The sequence below is a fragment of the Acipenser ruthenus genome, chromosome 3 (assembly GCF_902713425.1).
Source record: "Acipenser ruthenus chromosome 3, fAciRut3.2 maternal haplotype, whole genome shotgun sequence".
Classification (NCBI taxonomy): domain Eukaryota; kingdom Metazoa; phylum Chordata; class Actinopteri; order Acipenseriformes; family Acipenseridae; genus Acipenser; species Acipenser ruthenus.
The window spans coordinates 103,261,131-103,282,904 of record NC_081191.1 but is presented as its reverse complement, the minus strand read 5'-3'; the positions used below and the strand labels follow the sequence as shown (position 1 = coordinate 103,282,904).

Below are 21,774 nucleotides of genomic sequence, written 5' to 3'. Positions count from 1 at the left end.
TCCACACAGGCAGTGCACCAGTTCATGGCCTCAAGTGCGCTGAGGTATGCTTCCCAGTTGCCCTTCGGTCGTCCCTCCTCCTCCTCTCCAGGGCAGGGGCAGTTGACGACGGAGTGACCCCCCTTCCCGCAGGAACGGCACCAACTTGAGGCCTCGACCAGGCGAAGGTAGCCATCCCAGCGTCCACTCTTGAGCTTCCCTCTCTTGGGCTCTTGACGCTCAGGCTCTACCTTCATGGGCGCGGAATGCATGGCCTCCCCTCCTTTGGGCTCTGGATGCACGGGCTCCCCCCCTCGGGGCGCTGGATGCACGCGCTCCCCCCCTCGGGGCGCTGGATGCACGCGCTCCCCCCCTCGGGGCGCTGGATGCATACGCTCCCCCCCTCGGGGCGCTGGATGCACAGGCTCCCCCCCTCGGGGCGCTGGATGCACGCGCTCCCCCCCTCGGGGCGCTGGATGCATACGCTCCCCCCCTCGGGGCGCTGGATGCACAGGCTCCCCCCCTCGGGGCGCTGGATGCACGCGCTCCCCCCCTCGGGGCGCTGGATGCACGCGCTCCCCCCCTCGGGGCGCTGGATGCACGCGCTCCCCCCTTCTGGGCGCTGGATGCTCGCGCTCTCCCCTTCCGGGCACTGTAGCTTGTTTCTTCGCCTTCTTGGAACCGCCCCTCCTTCCCTTCTTCGGGACCTGCAGTTCCACCTCCTGCCATGGAGGTGGTTGGTCGGGTGCTTTGTGCCCAATGTTGCCGATGGCAAAGCACCACTCCTCCCCTTTGAGGCAGGTGAGGCAGGTTTCCTGATCCACCTGTGGTGATGGTATGGCCTTCAGGTGGATCCACTCCTCCGCGTTCTCCACCTCACCTCGATCAAAGGCCTGCACAAAGAGGGGGTCTTCATATGGGCACACATCAGGGAGGTGCCCATACTCCAGGCAGGTGAGGCACCATGAAGCCCCTCCTTCCTTCAACTCCCTCTGATGCTCATGCCACCTCTTCATGTAGGCATCCACTTTATCCTTTTCTCTTTTTTTTTCCAAACACAAAACACTTTTCAAAAAAACAAAAACATCCTTTTCTTTCCTGGTCCGGCTCTTGGAGGCGTTGTTTGTCCCACGCAGGACACCATATGTGGCAGGATGGCTTGCAGTGATGAGGTGTGGTGACGTCACTGACCAGGAAGTAACTGAACCAAAACAGTGGATGGGCGGGTGAAACTGAACGCAACGGCGTTCAGCTGAATTTATTAAATCAATGAACCAAAAGATTTAAGCAAACAAAACACAAAACAAAAAGGCACGTTGGCCAAACAAATAAACAGAAACAAGTATATTTACATATAGCAATTGTTCTTAACTGTTTTCTCTCTCCTCGCTCTCTCTGCTCCCAGTACTCTCCTCTGTACACTCCTCCTCGCAGCACGGACAGCGGCAGGTTCTTATACTCTGGCCGAGGGGTTAACTAGCTGTTAATGATCTTATTACCCCTCGGCCACAGTCTGCACGAGTTTAGTAAGGATGCGTGACTGTCAGCTAGTTAAATAATCAGTAGTTGATCAGCCACGCATCCTCACGATGTTTTAAATTATAAAAACAATAACAAAAGACGCAGCGCTTTTATCCGCGCTGCAAACAAAAATACAAATAATAATAAATATATATATAGGGGCGGGACACTCCGCCACACTGCTACAGTAAAGTCAGTGGCTGAAGTTGTAGTGTTAAGAAAATATATCCAGTGTAAAGTGTAAACAACACCTTTTATCCTTCTGGGAGGTGATTTCTGTTAAAAAGTTGTAATATTGTGTGGGTTTGCTCATTGGCCCATGTGTTGGCTTGGCTCATGCTGGCACTCCTCTGCCATTTTGTCCATTTATCCTTTTTTCTGCAGTCCTGCTCTGTCTCCAGGGAGTGCTATCCAACTTTTAACACTAAATGTAGCAGGACAGGGCTGTGACCCAAGATGTTTACTGTCAGGAAGGAAGATTCAGAGAGGGAATCTGCAGTGCAAGTGCTAGAGCGCACATTTATTAACAAAACAGAACAAACAAACAAACAGGGTATGAGTGGCAAAATAAAGTGTTTAAGCCATTCTCCAATTAGCACTGAATTACCTAATTAGGGAATGGCCACATTCCACCTGGGATTGTGACAGGGATAGATTTAACCCCATTCCTGCCAAACTTACATTCACACAATTCTATTTACACCGGATGGGTTTGCGCCCTGCCACACTAATGAATCCGAAAATGCACTGAACTACTGTTTGTGTTCAGGGGTGTTTTTTCCTCAAGTGTAAAGCAACTGAGAATGTTAGACCAGAACAACTATTCTTTTAAATGATGTTTAAAAAACTGTTCATTTAAACATGTATCTAAAATAAAATGAATGGAATAGTATGAGTTATATAGGTACAATAACACATTGCCTCCGGTGTGTAGCGTCCTACAGTCAGATGCTTTACATAGGAGTGCGGTGACGTCATTGCTAAGATTTTAAGTTAATTTGTAGGAATATAGATGCTATTGTGATTGTTAAGCAAATGCATGTCGTGATGTGTTGTTGTTAACCCCTATTCTTAAACATCTCACTTTTTTTTTTCTAAAACAGAAATAGATTTTAGGGCTGGGCATGCCAAGCTTGGGTTGATTAATATCATTCTGATGGGTCAAAATGCAAGTACAAAAGTACTTATCTAATAATAATGATAGTACTTATAGCATTTCTTTGAAATTCAAATTTGTTTGGAGTTAAGAACTGTGTATCTTTTACCAGACACATACAGCTACAGTGAAGCTATTGATACTGACTGTTGCATTACAGAGTGAGGAGGATTAACCATAATAATACAGTGCAGCGGTATATTCATATTAATAGTTATACACACAATGTAGTTAGTCGTAGCAGTAGCGATTTGGCACAACTTTAGCACAGCACATTAACAAATCTATGTTATGCCAGGATGGAAACTTAAGGCAGACATTTAACAAATAATGACATTTCACCATCCTCAGGGAGAAGAAAAAAACAAAAAAAACAAGGATGACACGTAGAATGAACATAAGAACATAATAAAATTTACAAACGAGAGGAGGCCATTCAGCCCATCTTGCTCGTTTGGTTGTTAGTAGCTTATTGATCCCAGAATCTCATCAAGCAGCTTCTTGAAGGATCCCAGGGTGTCAGCTTCAACAACATTTACTAGGGAGTTGGTTCCAGACCCTCACAATTCTCTGTGTAAAAAAGTGCCTCCTATTTTCTGTTCTGAATGCCCCTTTATCTAATCTCCATTTGTGACCCCTGGTCCTTGTTTCTTTTTTCAGGTCAAAAAAGTCTCCAGTTGCGTCTGCTGTAAACCTGGATAGCCACAATTGGAGCTTATCACCATTCTGAAATTGTTTTAAACACCCCTTTTAATGCAATGCAAGTTTAATTCATTGCACAGTTCTTATAATACTGTAATGACCAGTGCCCTTGAAGATGAAGCAGAAGACGGAGACATTGCCAGGTACAATTGTAAACTGATTCATTGGTAGAAATGAACACGGTCCCTATTTGGGCCAAGACCACTGCACAAAAACAATAAAATAAATGATCTCTTTCTATCACTACCCTACACTTTCCCTTTCTCTGGTTCTCAATGTCTCTCACTCAGGCTCTAAACCACTCCCAGGCTTCGGTCGCACACACTCTCTTGCAGGCTCGCTTTCTCTCTGTAATTAACCCAGCTCCGTGCATTCGTCCGTTCACCACTCAAACCCCGACTCTCTCCCTAACATTCCCGCGCATGCGGTACCTTCACTGCTCCCGCCCCCTTCACCCAGACTGACCAACCGGGTCTATCCCTGCTCTTCTCCCATTCTAGGTGGCGTAGTTGCACCCTTACAGTACACCGGACAAGACAGACTAGGCAAACAAACGGGACCACATACAAGTCCAGCAGACACGCAACGATGCCCGGGTCGCTACAATACGTTAACATAGCCCCATCCTTAGGAATAGCGCTACAACTAATCATAGCATACTACCTCTTTTTGTTGTAAACATAGACACGTTTGTGCCACCCTGCATCGCCTCAGTTATACAGTGTTGTCGCCTATACAGTATTGGCTATGTGTACTGCGTTTGTATACAATACTGTACGGACACGGTATTAAAATAAAAGGGGTCGATTGTTTAGTATGCCTGCATGCTGTAACATTTAACCATTGCAACACAAACTAAATAAATATGATACTTTTGATGATACAGATGCTGATAAATAAAAAGGGGCGCTGCATCTTTAAAATTCTCAAGAAAAACACACAACCCGCTCAGGCAAAATTGTGAAAAGACAAGGACTACCAGTCTTACTTTTGGAGAGCCGCTTAGTCAGATGTAGTACTTAGTTCCTGTGGGGTTGCCCTGTCTGCTCACTGCCTGCGAGTCAGGCTGAATCCGAGTCACGTGACACTTGCCCGAGGCAGAGATTGAGAGAAAAGCGCTTCATTCCTTCTTCCACCGCCATACTGTATTTTATACTAAATCTCATTTTTATTCCAACATTTTACTCCCGCTCGGTGAGTACATTTTCAATGACATTTTTACATTTTTGTCTTTTTATTTTTTCTTCTTTTGCTGGTGTTAAAAATGAGAATTGAAGTATGGTTTTGAGCATTTTTCTTACAGGATCCAAGTTTTTAGCATGCAGTGATTCTGGATCATGGTTTTCACAGTGTCTGTGTGACTCAGTGGCGACAGTCACTGAAAAATACTTGCAGTCCTTAAACGTATTCAACTGGTTTTTAAACAAGCGGGTGGCAGTTTTATTTTTTAAAGCATGTCTACTTGTGGTTTTTAAAGATTTTTCTTTTTCATTTTCTGACTTTTGCTGTAGCTGTGATTTGCTATATTTGCTGTGTTTGTTTCACAGAGTTTTGGGATTTTGCGAGCTCAGTGCGAGTCACTGGAGCAAGCACCTGGTTTGATGTCATTCCTGCTTTCTTTTGAGAATTATTTTTAACCTGCTGATATTTTAACGTGAAACTTTTCTTGCAGCTTATTGATCACAGGTTTTTTTTTTTTTCATTTTTGAATTCCTAGTACTTTTGCATATTTGAGAATCAAAACATGTTTTTGAAGATGAACATTTTTGCATTAGTTATACGGTGGCTGTGGAAGGTTTCTTGAGGGGGTCGGGTGGGATGAAGTGCGTTTTTGGTTTCTTTGTCAACGAAGACGAAATGAACAGCTGAACCCCGTCGGAGGTATTTCATCTGAATTGTGTGCATTTGAAATATATACTTAATTTAATTTTTGCAATAAAATCGAGAAAACCTAAGATGATATTTTGTGGTTTATTGCTTCATAATCAGTCACATTTTCAGGAACGAGTCTAGTAAATGTATTTTAGCAGAAGGTTTGTGCGTTCAGTCTATTTTGTTAATTGGCTCAGACAATGCATAGCGTATGCAGGGGGACAGCTGTACTGGGAACTTCGGAATTGCATGTAGCATCTGCCTCTCGTCTTACTGTAATAGTTTTGTATGTTGTCTACCAGCAAGCATTATAATGTGCCGATACTTTGAAAATTGTGCAAGATGACCGATGTATTTTTTACCTTATTGAAAATCACGGATACTTACGTTTTGTCAGTCGAATATATAGCTCATTTTTTAATGTGTACCAAGCATACACGAGCTCTTAAACCTAAACATTTTCAAATCCAACGTACCAAACCATGGTATGATTTGTCAAATATTCTGCAGTGTGAAAGCCTGATAGTACAGCAGGAATGTGGCAGACTGTAGGATTCGGTGGTGTGTTGTCTCGCGCAGCTGGTACAGTACATGGCTGCGCGGCACGAGAGAGTCAGGAGAAAATGTTATTTTGTTTGCTACAGGCAGCACATCTATCACATTTATGGAAAATACGGCCGCTCCACTTTTAACGATAATTTAGTCTGCGGCAAAAGTGTAGGCTGTGTTGCTGATCACATACTGTGCTTTGCAATATTTATGTTACAGTTGTAGGGAATGTACATAAAACTAAACATTGACCTTAGAATGGTTATTTGTTTTCTATGAGAGTTACTCGTCGTTTGTCTAGTAATAAAGACTGTCTTGAACATCAGATGCATTGTATCATTGCTGTGGTTTAGCATTGTTACAGTTAAGGGTGTCTAGTTTGGAAGTGCTGCTGTAGGACGAGTTTTATTTTTATACCACAAATAAATAACTGACTGCTTCCTGTATGCATACGCATTTATTTAAAATGTTTTTATCATTTTTTTATTTTTTTATTCAGCATATTCATGTGCTTGTACTGAACTAAATTCTATCTGGCTTTACAACTGAATCATGATTTATTGCAATGTTTGCATGTCACGCTGTAGCATCAAAGATTAAATTACAGTTACGATATTAGTATGTCTCTCATATCCTACTCCAGTCGTGTGATTTGTGTTTTTAAAAAAGCGGTTCGTTTTTATAATTGCCAACAGGTACTGCCTGCAGCTACCCCATCTGATATAGTGCAATAAAAATAATAAATTAATTTGACGGAACATGTTTGTTTTTGACATGTAAAGTGTATTCCTAGGTAAATGCATGCACAGCTGTACAAAATCAAAATGTTGTGTTGATGACGATACATAATTTACATTTGCTTTCTTGTTTGCGGCTTTTCCTTTACATTCTAAGGTATAATTTAAGATCATCATAAACACACACTGGGCACTATTCTTCTGTTGTGTTGCATTGCATGCAAGGATAGTAAATGTCTTCACAAAAAGCAGTATTAACTGCCACTGCAGAAATTAGAAATGAAAAATGAAGCAACAAATATATGTTTTTTAAAACAAACAACCTAGCCTTTTTTTCTTCAACAGGGCAAATTATACTGCACAGCATACTGTACAGCTTTGTAAATGACAATACTCAGGTATCATTTTGTGGGAGATGCTGGCTGGTTGAACAAGTTGCTTAGTAATTTATTTCAAAATATGACTTTCTGTGATTCAGTGTTTTGTGACTGTGGTGCTTTGCTACTTCAGCTCAGAGTGATCGTGGGGGTATTGATAGTGAAGGCAGTTACAGATATAGTACAGTGTATGGGCATGACAGCTGACATTATAGTCTTACAGCCTCACTTGTGTGCACATGTCTGCAAACTATATCAAGCATCTGTATGGAGATATCTGTTACAGTACTTATTTTTCAGGTTAATTTAGTACAAAGAGTATACTTTGAACCAGTTTGCACATATCTATGTTAAGCATCAAAACGGGAGATACGGCTGACATTGAAAAAAATAAATATATTATGTCTGTCCTATTAGCCCATATAAAATGTATTTTTTTTTAACATTAACATTAACATCAACATTAATTCTCTGAGAAGTACAAAGAACTAAACTGACAGCAGTGCTGTCCTACAGACCACAGAGATCCTATACACTCTTCAGAGGAACTTTGTTTGTAAAGGATGTATATCAAATTATTTTATTATACTTAATATGAAACTCAGATTTTAGCTAGAAATGCCATCTCGGAGTATTGTAAACTAAATATATGTACACTTGGTGGATTGCTTAGATCCAATCTTCCGCAACCCTATAACTCATGAGTGAGTATACTTCAAATAATACAAAGTGTGATTGCACCCTAATAAACAACAGTGTTCGGGCATCATAGGTCATTACTGTAGAAATGACATGACATTTTATGAATATAAAAAGAACATTTGCTTTCGGTTACATGGAATCCATCATAGTTAGCGTACCTTCAATTTACGATTATAACTTTTCAGCGTTATTATTATTTATTTCTTAGCAGACGCCCTTATCCAGGGCGACTTACAATTGTTACAAGATATCACATTATACATTATTTCACATTATACAGATATCACATTATTTTACATACAATTACCCGTTTATACAGTTGGGTTTTTACTGGAGCAATCAAGGTAAAGTACCTTGCTCATGGGTACAGCAGCAGTGTCCCCCACTGGGGATTGAACCCACAACCCTCCGGTCAAGAGTCCAGAGCCCTAACCACTACTCCACACTGCTGCCCCTCCTGTTGTGCTGGACATTCTAATCTGCAATACTGAATTATTTTTCAACTGTTCAATATTATGAGTACAGTTATCACAGTTGTTTTATATTACATTGCAGTACTATTTAGCAGTAACAAATACTTATAGTATCACATTTTAATACATTGAATGTGATGCAGATAGGAATGTTAAAAATCCAACGATTCCCTAACAGTGGCAGTGCTGTCTGAATCAGTTCAGTAATTATTTATATTATTATTGTAGCCTTGATGTGGTCCAGTAGACAATGTCCCGTGTATTAAATGAACGGGAGCCCCTCTTTATACCCAGTTTTGACCGTGTTTGTCTCTGCCACCTCTGCAATGGTGTTGCCAACTGGGAGCCGGCAAAGCTTACCACCTGCCTTTGAGGTCTGGCTGTTCTGGTCTCCCCTCCTCATGGGAGCTGTCCTTGTGACAGTGGGTCCCATGACCAAACCCTACTCCGTACACCCCCCACAGCCATTGCTCCAGCCTAGTGAATTATTATTATAATTATTATTATTATTATTAATCCAACATTTGTCCAAAATATACCGCGAGTACATGTGTAGTAAAAGGGTATTGACTTTAGCTTTATGTCCGCACCCTACACTCAGCCCTGGGTTCTACTGGTAAGCATGGTTAAACACTGTTTTTATCCAGCACTATGCTGAGTAAAACGTTTTTGGTTAGATTACAGTTTTACAGTTTAAATGTAGTTCATAGTTCCTCAATATAAATAAGTGATAGATTTTTTTTTTTTTAAAGGCAAAACATGTTTCTGTAAAATACCATTGGACCTTATTGTGAATTCTAAAATCATTGAAGAGTTGCTTGCCATTTACAAGGAAGAAATCTAGAAAATGTTTAATGAATTCAGAAGTTCAATTGCAGGAGCAATATCATTCTCATAAAATCTAATTTTGAAGATCAGACTATGTATATTTTTGCTGTTTTGCTGGCTGTCGCTATTCGTAGCAGAATTTCAGATACAGTTTTCATAATTAGACCACGTACTTGGTGGTGTAAATGGTTCAATCTTGTAATTTTTGACTGCGGAGAATACAGTCTAAGTTTGTTGTTTGATTCAGCAGGATGTCTGGTTTCAGAAAGGTACAGCACTGCTATGCAGTGTAGCCCGGGGTATGCGCATCACTTTTCACCAAACTGGATTATCATGGCAGTATCATGACTGCTTGCTTGCTCCCAACAATCAGTTGAGAGCATGAGGTGCGGACCATAGAGATTATTGGAGCACAGATAAACCATGTGGTTAAGGACAAATCAGCCAGAGATGCTCGAATGAGTGTAATGTACAGTGCCGATGACTAAGATTGAAAATAGATCAGTTAGTTTCAGATATATTGCTTTTTTTCTAGGCTGTCCATCCAATATGTAACGTGGTCTCAATGAAATGAACTAATGTTCATATTTTCCAGTAATATGATCTGTAGAATTTTCATTAAGTATAGAATAAGTACTGTATAATTTATAATTTGTCAGATGCTTAAATGAAAATCCAGGTTTACATTTACTGTGCGCTCCAAATGCTTTCACAAGACATTTTTTTCTAAATCTTCCTGGCAAATTTCAAAACCATTCACTGTCACATAGTGACATGTGACAAGTAGATCTGAAACTACCCAATCAGTGTTCTAAGTCAGTATACGTTTCGCAGTCAAGCACAGTCACAGAAATAAGAATCAATGTTGTATTGCATCATTTCTTCTTTTCTAAATGACTGTATTAGAAATGTGAAGACACTGACTGTATTTTCCACCTTTCATGTCTTTCAAATTGCAGGATTTTAACTGAAAATTGAAGTAGGCCTCAAAATCCACTATTGTTCTTTTGAGCGTATAAACCTCTTACCTTTGGCATTGATCATTCAGTTTTAATAGGCACAAAGTGCTTATGATTCCCTTGCTGAGTTGTTAATTTGATAAATGCAGGATCTATAGTTAAATAATGATCATCTGGACAATTAAACCTACATTTGAGGACTAGGAGGTTAAAGTATCTCAGATGTCAGTTATACTATATCAGAGCATTTTAATTATGCATCACTTAAATGATCAAGTTTAATGGCTTACTCATTTGAACATAAAAATATATTTTCCCTAATAAACCTTTTGTACACTTATATAGTTTCAAGTTTCAAGCGTTTCAAGCACTGAGGGTTAGATTTACAAGGATTATACAGTGCAGATGGCCTCTTGTAATGTCATATGTACTTGTCAACCTTTTATTTTTGTTTCATTCAAAAAACATTTAATGTAGCATATATATATATATATATATATATATATATATATATATATATATATATATATATATATATATATAAATTCAATGTGGGCATGCATTTCAAGATTATTTCACTGTGTCAGCCTTGGTAATCTGGGCAAAAAATCCTGTTTTCCTTAATGGTTCTGAGATCAGAGCACATTCACACCACTAAACAAACCACCAAATTGTACCAAGCATGAATCTTGAAACAAATTTTGCCATGCTGGAATGTGGTGAACTTTCAGAGTACAGTACCTACATGTAACATGTCAGGACCCCTTCCCAAGCCTGATCTGGCCTCTGTTTGTTTGGCTTGATGTCTGGTGCTGGCATAAAAATTACACTTGGGCTATGTTATATGTCACTTGGTTAACACGCTTGGCAAATGCCTTGGCATGCTTGAGGGAGAAGGGACAATGGCCTTGCATTGATCAGTACTTCTTACAAAATCAGTCAAGTCAGTCAAATGAAACCACCGTTTGCAGGATATCAGCACCCCTGTCATAGATGTGAGGAGGACTTGTATAAACACAACTAGTGATGAACCAAATGATCCTTGTGAACCCAGTCAGATGAACCAGTGTGAGAGAGAAAAGAACCTCAACGGCACAAGCCTGGAGTTTAATGGCCAAGAGCTTCTGAGAAAACAGCATGGAATACAGTAAATATGGATCTCTGTTTTGCGTTAGAAAAGTTAGGTGGAACAGTCGAAAAGAAGCTGGATAAATATGGAAGCGAGAGGTTTGGAGTTGAAAAAAAAAGGAGAAAGTACAAACTATTCCTGTAAAGTCTAGATGGCAGCAGGAGATTGAGTGTTTAGTTAGAGAAAGGAGGCAGCTGAGGAAGCAATGGAGGAGAGTAAAACAAAGTCAGAAGGAGGCACTCAAAAGAGGTCATAAAAGATAAGTTTGCAACATTGAGCAGAGCTGAGCGCCTACGGAAATGCTGCAAAAAGAAGGAGCGTGCGAGAACTAACTTTTATAAAGACCCATTCAAATTTGTAAAGAAGTTATTCAGCAGTGAGTAAAATGGCACACTAAAAGCATCTAAGTTTGAACTGGAGAGATATTTGTAGGAAACACATACAGATTCAGGACCCTATGTCAATTCCTTCAGACATCCCACCTATCAATCCACCAGAATACCAAATGGAGGACTGCGCACCTAAGTGGAAAGATGTAGAGCAAGCTGTGAAAAAGGCAAGGACGATATCATCTCCTGGACCTAATGGAGTTCTGTACAGAGTGTACAAGAATGCCCTGGTGTTCTACGAATCCTGTGGAAACTGATGAAAGTAGCATGGGAAAAACAGGTTGTACCAAGAGCATGGCACCAAGCAGGTGGGGTAGTTATACTCAAAGAAAAATATTCTACGAGGATCGGTTAGTTTCATTGTTAAACGTGGAAGCAAATTCAAACAGCTAAGAAGGAGAGGAAGGAGCTTCACGTGACATTCCTGGATTTAGCTAATGCATACAGTTCAGTACCACTTGAGCTTCTTTGGGCAGCATTTTATTTTTTCAGTGTACTGAGGACAATAACAAACTTAGTGAAAGCCTACTTTGGAGATATGTAATCTTGTTTTTCAACTTCAGAATTCACCTCTACATGGCAATGTCTAGAAATTGGAATAATGGCAGGATGCACCATTTCTCCACTGGCTTTTACCATGGCAATGGAAGTAATTATTAGGGCGTCAACAGTAGCCTGCACTAATCGGTTATTGGGCAAACTAATCAATAACATTGAATGGGTATGAATGCAATTCAAGCCCACTAAGTCAAGGAGCATCTCTATAATTAAAGCTAAAGTAATGGATAAGAGGTTCTACGTTAACGATGAGGCAATACCAACAGTGTCTGAGAAGCCTGTGAAAAGTATGGGAGATGGTATGATGTGGACCTAAAGGACATAGTTTGTGTGGAAGAAGTGAGTCAACAAGCAGTAGTAGAGAAGCTGGAAGCAGTAATCAGTTCATATGTCAGGAAATGGTTAGGAGTTCCACGCTGCCTCAGCAGAGTGGGACTGTATGGTAAAGGGGTCCTGCAGCTGCCTGTCTCAGCTCTAACCGAGGAGTTTAAGTGTGCCAAGATTCGATTGGAAATGACATTGGTAGAGTCACATGATGAATGTGCGAGGGAGGCAGCACCTGTGTTGAAAACTGGAAGAAAGTGGGTGGCAAAGGAAGCTGTGGAAGATGCAAAGGCTGCCCTTCATATCAGTGATATCATGGGGCAAGTACAGCATGGAAGAGGAGGCCTTGGTCTCAGTTCAGCTCCTCCTACATGGCACAAGGCAGCCCCAGCTCAACGGAGGAAGCTGGTAGTCAACGAGGTGCAAAAGCAGGAGGAGAGGATGAGGTGCGTAAAGGCCGTTTCCCAGGCCAAGCAGGGAGGATGGATGAGATGGGAGTGTGGAACAACGCAAGATCGGCTGGCGAGATCTATGGACAATGGAACAGAGCAGGATCGGTTTCCTTATCAGGTCAACATATGATATTCTCCCATCACAACAGAACATTAATCTATGGGTTGGAGAAGATCCGTGGTGTTCTTTGTGTTCATCGGCAGCTACATTGACACATTGTGACAGGATGTAAGGAGGGTCTTAGCCACAGACGGTTTACTTGGCGTCATGATGGTTTACTTGGCTTAGCATTGAAAGACAAGCGCAGCATGACCAACAGGTTGCCACCAATGAGCGCAATATATGACACACGAAAAACAACATTCCTCCGTCCAGGGGAGCAACCCCCAAGAAAAGGTCAAACCAAAACTTGTCTAGGACAACTGGAAGCTGCTAGAGACTGGAAAATGCTGGCAGATGTTTGACAACAGCTTATTTTCCCACCTGAGATTGCCACCACTAACCTTCAACCTGATATTGTCTTGTAGTGTGGAGCAGCACGCCTTATTCACCTAATAGAGTTAACAGTGCCATGGAAGAATGTTGTGGATGAGGCGTACAAAAGGAAGAAACTTCGGTAAGCTCAACTAGCTGCTGAAGTGGAACAGCGAGGATGGAGAGTCCAGGTTTACCCAGTGGAGGTGGGTTGTCGAGGATTTGTGGCACTCCACAACCAGGTTTCTCAGAGACATCGGATTCAGAGGTCAAGAGTTGCAATGCATAGTGAAGAACTTATCTGAAGCAGCAGAGAGAGAAGCAGCAACTGGTTCTGGTTGAGACGAAAAGATTCTGATTGCAAAGTAGAAATAAAAAAACATTGATGTAAAAGAAAGTAAGTAAGCTGGGCTTAGCTGAGTGGGGGACAGAGAGGGGTGGGGGACAGAGGGGGGTGATGCTGAGATGCCAGAATCACAGTCAATGCATGTTATATATATATATAACAAAAGTTATCACACACATATCACTCATGCAAAACAATGTCCCGAACAAATCAAGTCCAAAAAATAATCCAAGTAATCCAACTGAGCAAAAAAGAAACAAATCCAAAACAAAAATGCAAAAAATGGAAAAAAAACCCAGAATGATCTCACCCGACTGTTTGTTTGTTTGTTTGTTTGTTTGTTTGTTGATGCTTATTCTGTAGTTCCAGTGGCAGTCCAACAGCAACAAGTTGTCCAAGAGATGCTCCACAGTAGTATAGTTATTATTTAATATAATTTTCTTGTAAATAAAATCCTGAAAGCAAACTGGAACCCATTCAGTACCTGCACACAAACCACACCGCCATACACAAAATGGAGGAACCCAGAACACAAAACCTGCCTCCCGTCCCCCTCTACCTGTTTAAAAAAGAACAAAGGCTCATGGGAGTTCAGCCTTCTTAAAGGGAAATCCTTAATTAAATAGATACAATAATTAAGAAGTTACCTGGCCAGGCATTTTAACTAAAGGGAGTGTTTATTTAAACACTTGTGTGGCTAGTGCCACATAGTCCCCCCCCTCCCCCCCCAGTTGAGGTGATGGGGTTACCATACCATAGTACGGTTTGAGGTTAACCGTATCAGTTTTCTGATTGTCCAGCTGCATACGATAATTAATTGGACCAAGTTTCTTAAGGATCGTAGCCGGACCTACCCATTTAGGGGCTAGTTTAGCAGAGTATTGAGTGGAGGCATCAGAAAGAGGATGGGCTCTGACCCAGACTATGTCACCCACCTGTAACTGAAGGGTTTTTTTATGGGCATTGTAATATCTAGCCTTCTTGGCCTGAGCTTTATCTACATTACTCCTAACTTCATGTGCTATTTGCTGTTGCTTCTCTAAGAGCGCATATTGAGGAGTGGATGGAGCTGGAGCTACTAGTCGTTCAAGAGGTCCTTTAAGGTGGCGTCCTAATGCCAGTTCAGCAGGGGTATAGCCGGTGGACTCTTGTTTAGCGGAGTTAATGGCATACCTGAACTCGGCGATCCATTGATCCCATGTAGTATGCTGTGAACCAACAAAGGATGCAACCATTATCTTCACAGTACAGTTAATGCGTTCTGTGAAGTTAGTCTGGGGATGGTAACTGGTTGTTAACTTGCGTACTACTCCCCAGTTTTTACAAACATCCATTAGCAAGCGGCTTGTGAACTGAGGTCCATGGTCCGAAACAAGATAGCGAGGAGTGCCCCACCTGGTAAATATCTCCTGAATAAGGAGACTGACGATCTTGGGAGTCTTGCTGTTTTTTAGGGGAAACATCTCAACCCATTTGGTGTAGTAATCCACTACCACCAGGACGTAGACGTTGCCTTTTTTGCTCTTGGGGAAACGGCCCCAGGAGGTCAAGTCCCAACATCTCGCCCGATTCTGTAACAGAAGTAGATTGTAGGAGACCCGATGGTTTAGTATTAGAGGGCTTATATTGTTGACAGATGGTACATTCCTTTGTGTGTTGCCAGGTGTCTTTCCTGACTGATGGCCACCAAGCTACTTCCAGAATTCTTACGAGGGTCTTAAGACGCCCCATATGACCTCCTAGAGGATTATCATGGTAGTACAGAAGGAATGTTGGAATCAGCTCAGAGGGTACCACTAGTTGGAACTTGTTGTCGATCCCAGAGACAGGAACTTTTCTATATAGCAGTCCTTGCTGTTGTAAGGAGGTGATCCTATCAGAACCTTGTGTGGACGTGTGCAAATTGGAGATTACTTCTTGAATGTATGGGTCTTTGAGCTGAGCAGTGGCAATCTGGTCTAAGGTTGTAGGAAGTTCTAGACTGCAGTTCTGTTTCTTACCAGCATAGACAGCTACTGTGGGTGATATTGAACAAGGTGCTATGGATAACGCATCAGGGACAACGTTGAGACATCCTTTCCGATAGTGAACTGTAAAAGGAAAATTGCTGGAGTCTCAAGGTCCATCTGGTTAGCCTGGATGACATCTTGCGGGTATTAAAGGCCCAAGTTAAAGCAGCGTGATCAGTGACGACCTCAAACTGCTGGCCTTCCAGATAGTGCCTTCATTTCTCCACTGCCCACACAATGGCCAAACACTCTTTCTCTGAGGCAGAGTAATTACTCTCAGCTGCATTGAGGATCCGGGAAGCATAGGCAATTACTCTTTCTTCCTCTCCATTTTGCTGAGAAAGCATTGCTCCAAGCCCTACCTCACTGGCATCTGTGCTCACCCTGAAGAGTAGAGCCATGTTGGGCTGAGCTAACACTGGTGGTGTTAACAGTGCTTTCCTAAGGGCATTGAAACTGTCCTGACAGGCTTCAGTCCACTCCCATGATACACCCTTCTTTAAGTTGTTCAAAGGAACAGAAAGGTCAGCAACATGTGGGATGAACTTATGGTACCATCCCACAAGTCCTAGAAACCTCTGAACTTCCTTCAGATTGGATGGCGCAGGATAGTCCCGAATTGCCTTGATTTTTCCAGGATCAGGAGAGACCCCCTCCCCTGAAACGACATGTCCAAGGAAGTTGAGAGAGTCTTTGAGGAAGTGGCACTTCTTCAGATTGAGGGTGAGATTGGCACAGTGAAGACGATCAAGGACAAGAGAAAGATTTTTGTAGTGTTGAGCTTTGCTGGAGGAGTAGATGATGATGTCATCTATATATACGAAGCAACACTGTCCATTCAAATCACCAAGCACCTGCTGCATCAAGCGCTGGAAAGTCGCAGCGGCATTCTTCAGCCCAAAGGGCATCACTTTAAAGTGATAGAGACCAAAAGGAGTAATAAATGCTGTCTTCTGAATGCTTTCCGGATCCATCGCCACCTGCCAATATCCTGATTTTAAGTCAAGAGTGCTGAACACGGAGGCATCCTGAAGAGTCTCCAAGATCTCATGAACCCGAGGCATTGGGAAGGCATCAAAATGGGTCTTGTTATTAAATTGACAATAATCAACACAAAACCTATATGATCCTCCACGTTTCTCCACCAAGACCACCGGAGAAGACCAGGCTGAAGAGGATGGTTCAATAATCCCATTCTTAAATCATCTCTTCAAGATGTTGCTGGATGATGGAGCGTTTCAAGGGTGATACTCTGTAAGCACGACTTCTCACTGGTACTTCATTGATTGTGTAAATGGAGTGTCGGGTGACAGTCGTCATTCCTAGGTGTGGGGAACAAACAGTTGGCCACTGGTCCAGAAGATGTTGCACCTCAGCAGGCTGTGAAATCAGCTGTGAAGATCAAGATTTAGAATCTCTTCTCTGGACTTCACCAATTTCTTTCCCTTTGAATTGAGCAGGTTTTGTACTTGGCTTGCTTTGAATTGCAAAATACACATTCACCCTAGGGTCTCCCAGGTCTCCACCACGCCAAGCCGATTCCCACTCAGATTTTTCTAAAAAGGGATAAAAATGATATTTATCTTGGCATTTCACTCCATACTGCCTGTGGGCAAACCCCAGCTGTGGCTGGACTTTCTCCATGAAATCTAGCCCTAAGACCAAAGGAAATGCCAGATATTGATTAGCCATGACAAAGATGTTTAATGACCAAAACCCCCCATGAAACTCGAAAGTAACTGTCACTCTTCCCAGAGATCTGTAAGACTGTCCGTCAGCCAGTGTAAAAGCTAGCTCATCACATGGGATCAAATGTTCATTTAGTCGTTTAATCTTTTCCCACATCTGGCTTTGCTGGTACTACCAGTGTCGAATAGAGCTGGGCTCCGCTCTCCTCACACTGTAATTTTCACCACTAAAAGGGAAAGGTGAGAATGATGTTCCTTTACCGGGTTAGGTCTTTTAACCTGAACCACACTGACCTCAGCGTTTCTTTTTGTGGGGGCTTTCATGGTCTTCTTTTCTCCAGTTTGTACATTGACCTTAGCCCAGTACTCTTTTGTACTAGACAGGTCCCTCTCCACCATGGTTCCAACTCTGACCAGCTCAGCCACAGTTCTCACTGTCCCACGAAGACTCCCAGCGAGCTTAGGGTTGGCATTGTTTAAAATCCTCCTAACCAGATCGGGTTCCTCTATGTCTGGTCTCCAGCGCACGGTAGTCATAAGCAAAATCACGTATACATTCAGCTGGCAACTGGACACGCTGTCTTAGGCGGTCTTCAACCTCAGTTAAGTAGTCAGTTGGCAGGAAAGCTTTAAGAAAAGCAGGTTTAAAGTGGACCCAGGTATGGATATGTTGTTGCTCAGCAATCCACCAACTTTTAGCAGGTCCTTTTAAAACTGAAGACAAGGTAGCCACTATTTCCAGCTCTTCCATGGGTCTCAGTGCTAAAAACTCATCACATTGATCAAGGTAATTTACAGCATCTAATTTACCTTCACCTTCCCCAAATTCAGGAAAATTAATTTTAATGGGAAGTTTACTTGAAACTACAGCCCTGTCCACTTTCTGTGTCACCATGGGGGCCATAGACAAGCCTGCAAATGAGCCTTCAAAATCAGGACTGAGATCCAGACCAGGGACTGAAGATTGAAATCTTATTTTAGGCGTACTAGTCTTTCTTGAAACTTTACTTAGCTGATTCTGCCATCGAATGTCCTGACGCTGGAAACAATCAAACACAGCCCTTTCTAAGGCGGTTGTGGAAACTAACGTTTCAAGCTCCTTATACATTTGATCAATATGTTTCCTCAAACCTTCCTCTCTGTTAATGCTACTTTGTTGAAAGGAAGTAAAATCAGTCTCTAACTCTATAATGCGTTTATTTAGAACATTCACCCCCATATAAACCACTCAACAACTGGGTTACTTCATTTACTGTGGCTCTGTGTGTAACAAATGGATCAGCTGTGAAGTCTAGATCCACTAACATACCCCTACTGTCCTGAGGACTTGTAGTGATGCCATCTGGACCCTCCATTTTATAAAAATATGATGGGATTCAAGTATACCGAACACAGGTGTGGTGGTAATTCCAATATGTCCCCGTACGGGCCACCAATTCTGTAACGGTTTGAAACTAAAAGCTTCAGCCGACAGCGAATAAAACAAAAAAAACGAGGGTCCTCAATTAACAAATTTAATGCCACGCACACCAGTAAACTATACACAAGTCAATCGCAAATGATTTAAGACAAGCACACAAATAGTAGAGGGTAAGGCAACAAACAATTTTAAAGTCAGGCAAGGAAATAAAGATCTGAAATAGCCAATTACTAATATAGTAAAAAAAAAAAAAAAAAAATGGGTGATGCAGTGGGCTTCATTTATTGCACTCAGTCAAAAGATAAAGGATATTTAGCACATTTCATCACCTTCAATAGTAGTAGTTTAAATAGTAAAAGGTGACTGAAAAAAATGTCATAGTATCTATTAATCACGGCACACTAATGATCCAAGCAGAAACTGCAATAGGAAAACAAATTACAGAACAAATACCATGCCATATTAAATGGTATTGTGATATGTAATGTTTTCATAAAGGAAGGGCCTGGTTGGCAGATTGGAAACTGGAGGATAGCATAGAGAGAGAAAGATGGAAAGTGGAAATCAGAGAGAGGATGCAGTTTCTTAGGCAGAAAAGGGACTAGATTTGCAGCAGTAATCAGTAATACAATTGTTTTTTTTTAAATTGAGAATCTTGGAATGTGATGTTATTGAATTGTTACCATATAATGTAATGTAATAAATATACTTGTTGTGTAGAAATGAAATTACAAAGAGAATAAGATCATTTAAAAGTTGTTGAAAGAAAGATCCACTATGAATATCACCACAAGTGATATGCTGACAGAATGCAGCATTTCAATACATGTACAGTAAATTAAGCTACCTTAATAAAAATAAACTCAACTGCTCACAGAAACATTTAAAGCAGCTTCCAGATATGTGTCTGAGTCCCCTTTGCTAGTTTTGTAGCTTTGTCCAGTTTACTGCTTCTTATTCTAGTTCCACAATGTTTTAGGACCTCAACTAACTTTTTAGCATCATTTTTGAATTTATTATTAGGTTTACACAAGTAATTTAACAGTAAACCTTTTTAAATCTTAGGGTGCTTTTTTTTTTTTTTTTTTTTACCAAAGGTTTTGGTTGGGCTACACAGCGAGTTTGTGTTTGTGTATGCCTGCTAGGACTAGCACCTTTCATCAAACAAACCTAAAATGAAAACAGCCCTAGATCTCTGAAAAACACAAGTATAAAACCGAGGCATTCCTACTGAGGACAATCAGGTAAGTCCTGTCATAACTTTTGATTTATGTTACCATATTAAAATATTAAGGGATGTTAATATGAACTGTCTACATGCAGTAACATGTGTGATGAGCTCCCAAAAATGCCGCCGGCTCAGTGCTGAGACTGCTAATGCTTTTTCATAAGTAAGTGACCATTCAAAAGGCAAAACAGGGTTTAACACAACTGCAAAAAATATGCTGTGTGCAAATTATTATTATTATTATTATTATTATTATTATTATTATTATTATTATTATTATTATTATTATTATTAATAATAATAATAATACTACTAATAATAATAATAATACTAATACGACTACTACGACTAATAATAATAATAATAATAATAATAATATAATAATAATAATATTTTGCGGGCTACAAACTCTGAAAAATGTATTAAAATGATTTCTAGTAAACTATAATGCAACTCCGTTAAATATAAAGTAAATTCTGATTTGGTATTTACGATGCATTTTGGTGAATTTACTATTTACTGGAATCACTTTTATCTTGAACTGTACTTAACTTGCGAGTATTTTAACCTCACTGAAAGTGTAACCGGTGAAGTTTTAATTTTAATACAGTGACTGCTGTTTTAAACACATTGTATATTATGAAGTGCCCCAGGTCCAACACGTTATTATTATTATTATTATTATTATTATTATTATTATTATTATTATTATTATTATTATTATTATTATTATTTTCTATTGTTATTGTTATTTTGCATGCTACAAACTCTGAAAAAGGGATTCAAATGATTGCTAGTAAACTATAATGCAACCACGTTTAATACAGTAAACTCTTATTTGGTATTTACCATGATTAAGGATACGATTTTGAGGTCATGGAAATCGTGAAAATCGTGAATTTGAACAAAAGTCAGTGAAATCTTGGAAATGGATGTAAAAACATTTGGTTAGGCACTGCCTTTATTTCCTTTAAAATGTAGTATGCAATGTACTGAAAATACAAATCTGCGAGCATCTGTAAATTGTTTGGTTGTGTATGCACACAACATTTATGTGTAGCTGTGTAGGTCAGCAAATGGGATTTATATTTTGTAGCTGAGCGAACATGTAAATGAACAGATCGTATGCTACTGTAAACTCTCGGTTGTGATCTTCACAATACATACAGCGCTTCTTAATTTATTTTTTTAAACAAAAAATGTGAGCTGAGGAAGAAGTGACAGGAGCATGCCAGAGTAGAGATGTGCTGAGAGTAGGAGAGGGGGGGTCAAGGGTGACACCAAGGTTCTTGGTGGATGAGCAGGGAGAGAGGGTGGTGGATTCAAGTGGAATAGAGATAGAGAGAGCAGCAGTGGGGGAGAAAGAGGGGGGAAGAAAAGGGGGTCTGATTTAGAGAGGTTGAGTTTGAGATGATGAGCGTGCATCCAGGAGGAGATGGCCGAGAGACAGGTAGAGATAAGGGAGGAAATGTCGGAGTCAGAGGGGGGAAAGGAGAGGAAGATCTGGGCATCATCAGCATAGAAGTGGTGTACTGCTCGCTCAAAGGTTTTAGAGAGGAACGGGAGGAGGGGGGCAGGATGGTAGTTCTGGAGGGATGAAGGATCCAGGGAGGGGTTTTTTAAGGTGGGGGGGATGCAGGCTTGTTTGAAGGCAGAGGGGAAAGCCAGAGAGCAGAGAGGTGTTGAAGAGAGAGGCAATAACAGGGAGTAGAGCAGGAGCTGCAGCCTGGAAGGGGTGAGTGGGGAGGGGGTCCAGAGAAGGAGGCGAGGAAAAGTTTGTGGATGTCTGTGATTTTGCAGGAGGAGGAAAAGTCATCAGCCGAGATAGAAGAAGGTGGAAGGGGGGGGGGCTATGGAGGGAGGAGAAGGTAAAGTTTACGGGGATTGTTAGTGGAAGACTG

General features: G+C 41.1%; 1 protein-coding gene across 3 annotated transcripts in view; it reads left to right on the top strand.

Moving 5' to 3' along the window:
- Positions 1–4,369: 4,369 nt before the first annotated feature.
- The window catches only part of LOC117435222 (RNA-binding Raly-like protein), a 172,045-nt gene continuing 154,640 nt past the window's right edge, over positions 4,370–21,774 (top strand). For all 3 annotated transcript variants that reach the window (XM_059020315.1, XM_059020309.1, XM_059020299.1), the window contains exon 1: positions 4,370–4,552. The gene's annotated coding sequence lies outside the window, so the exon portion shown is untranslated. The remainder of the gene's footprint in view (positions 4,553–21,774) is intronic.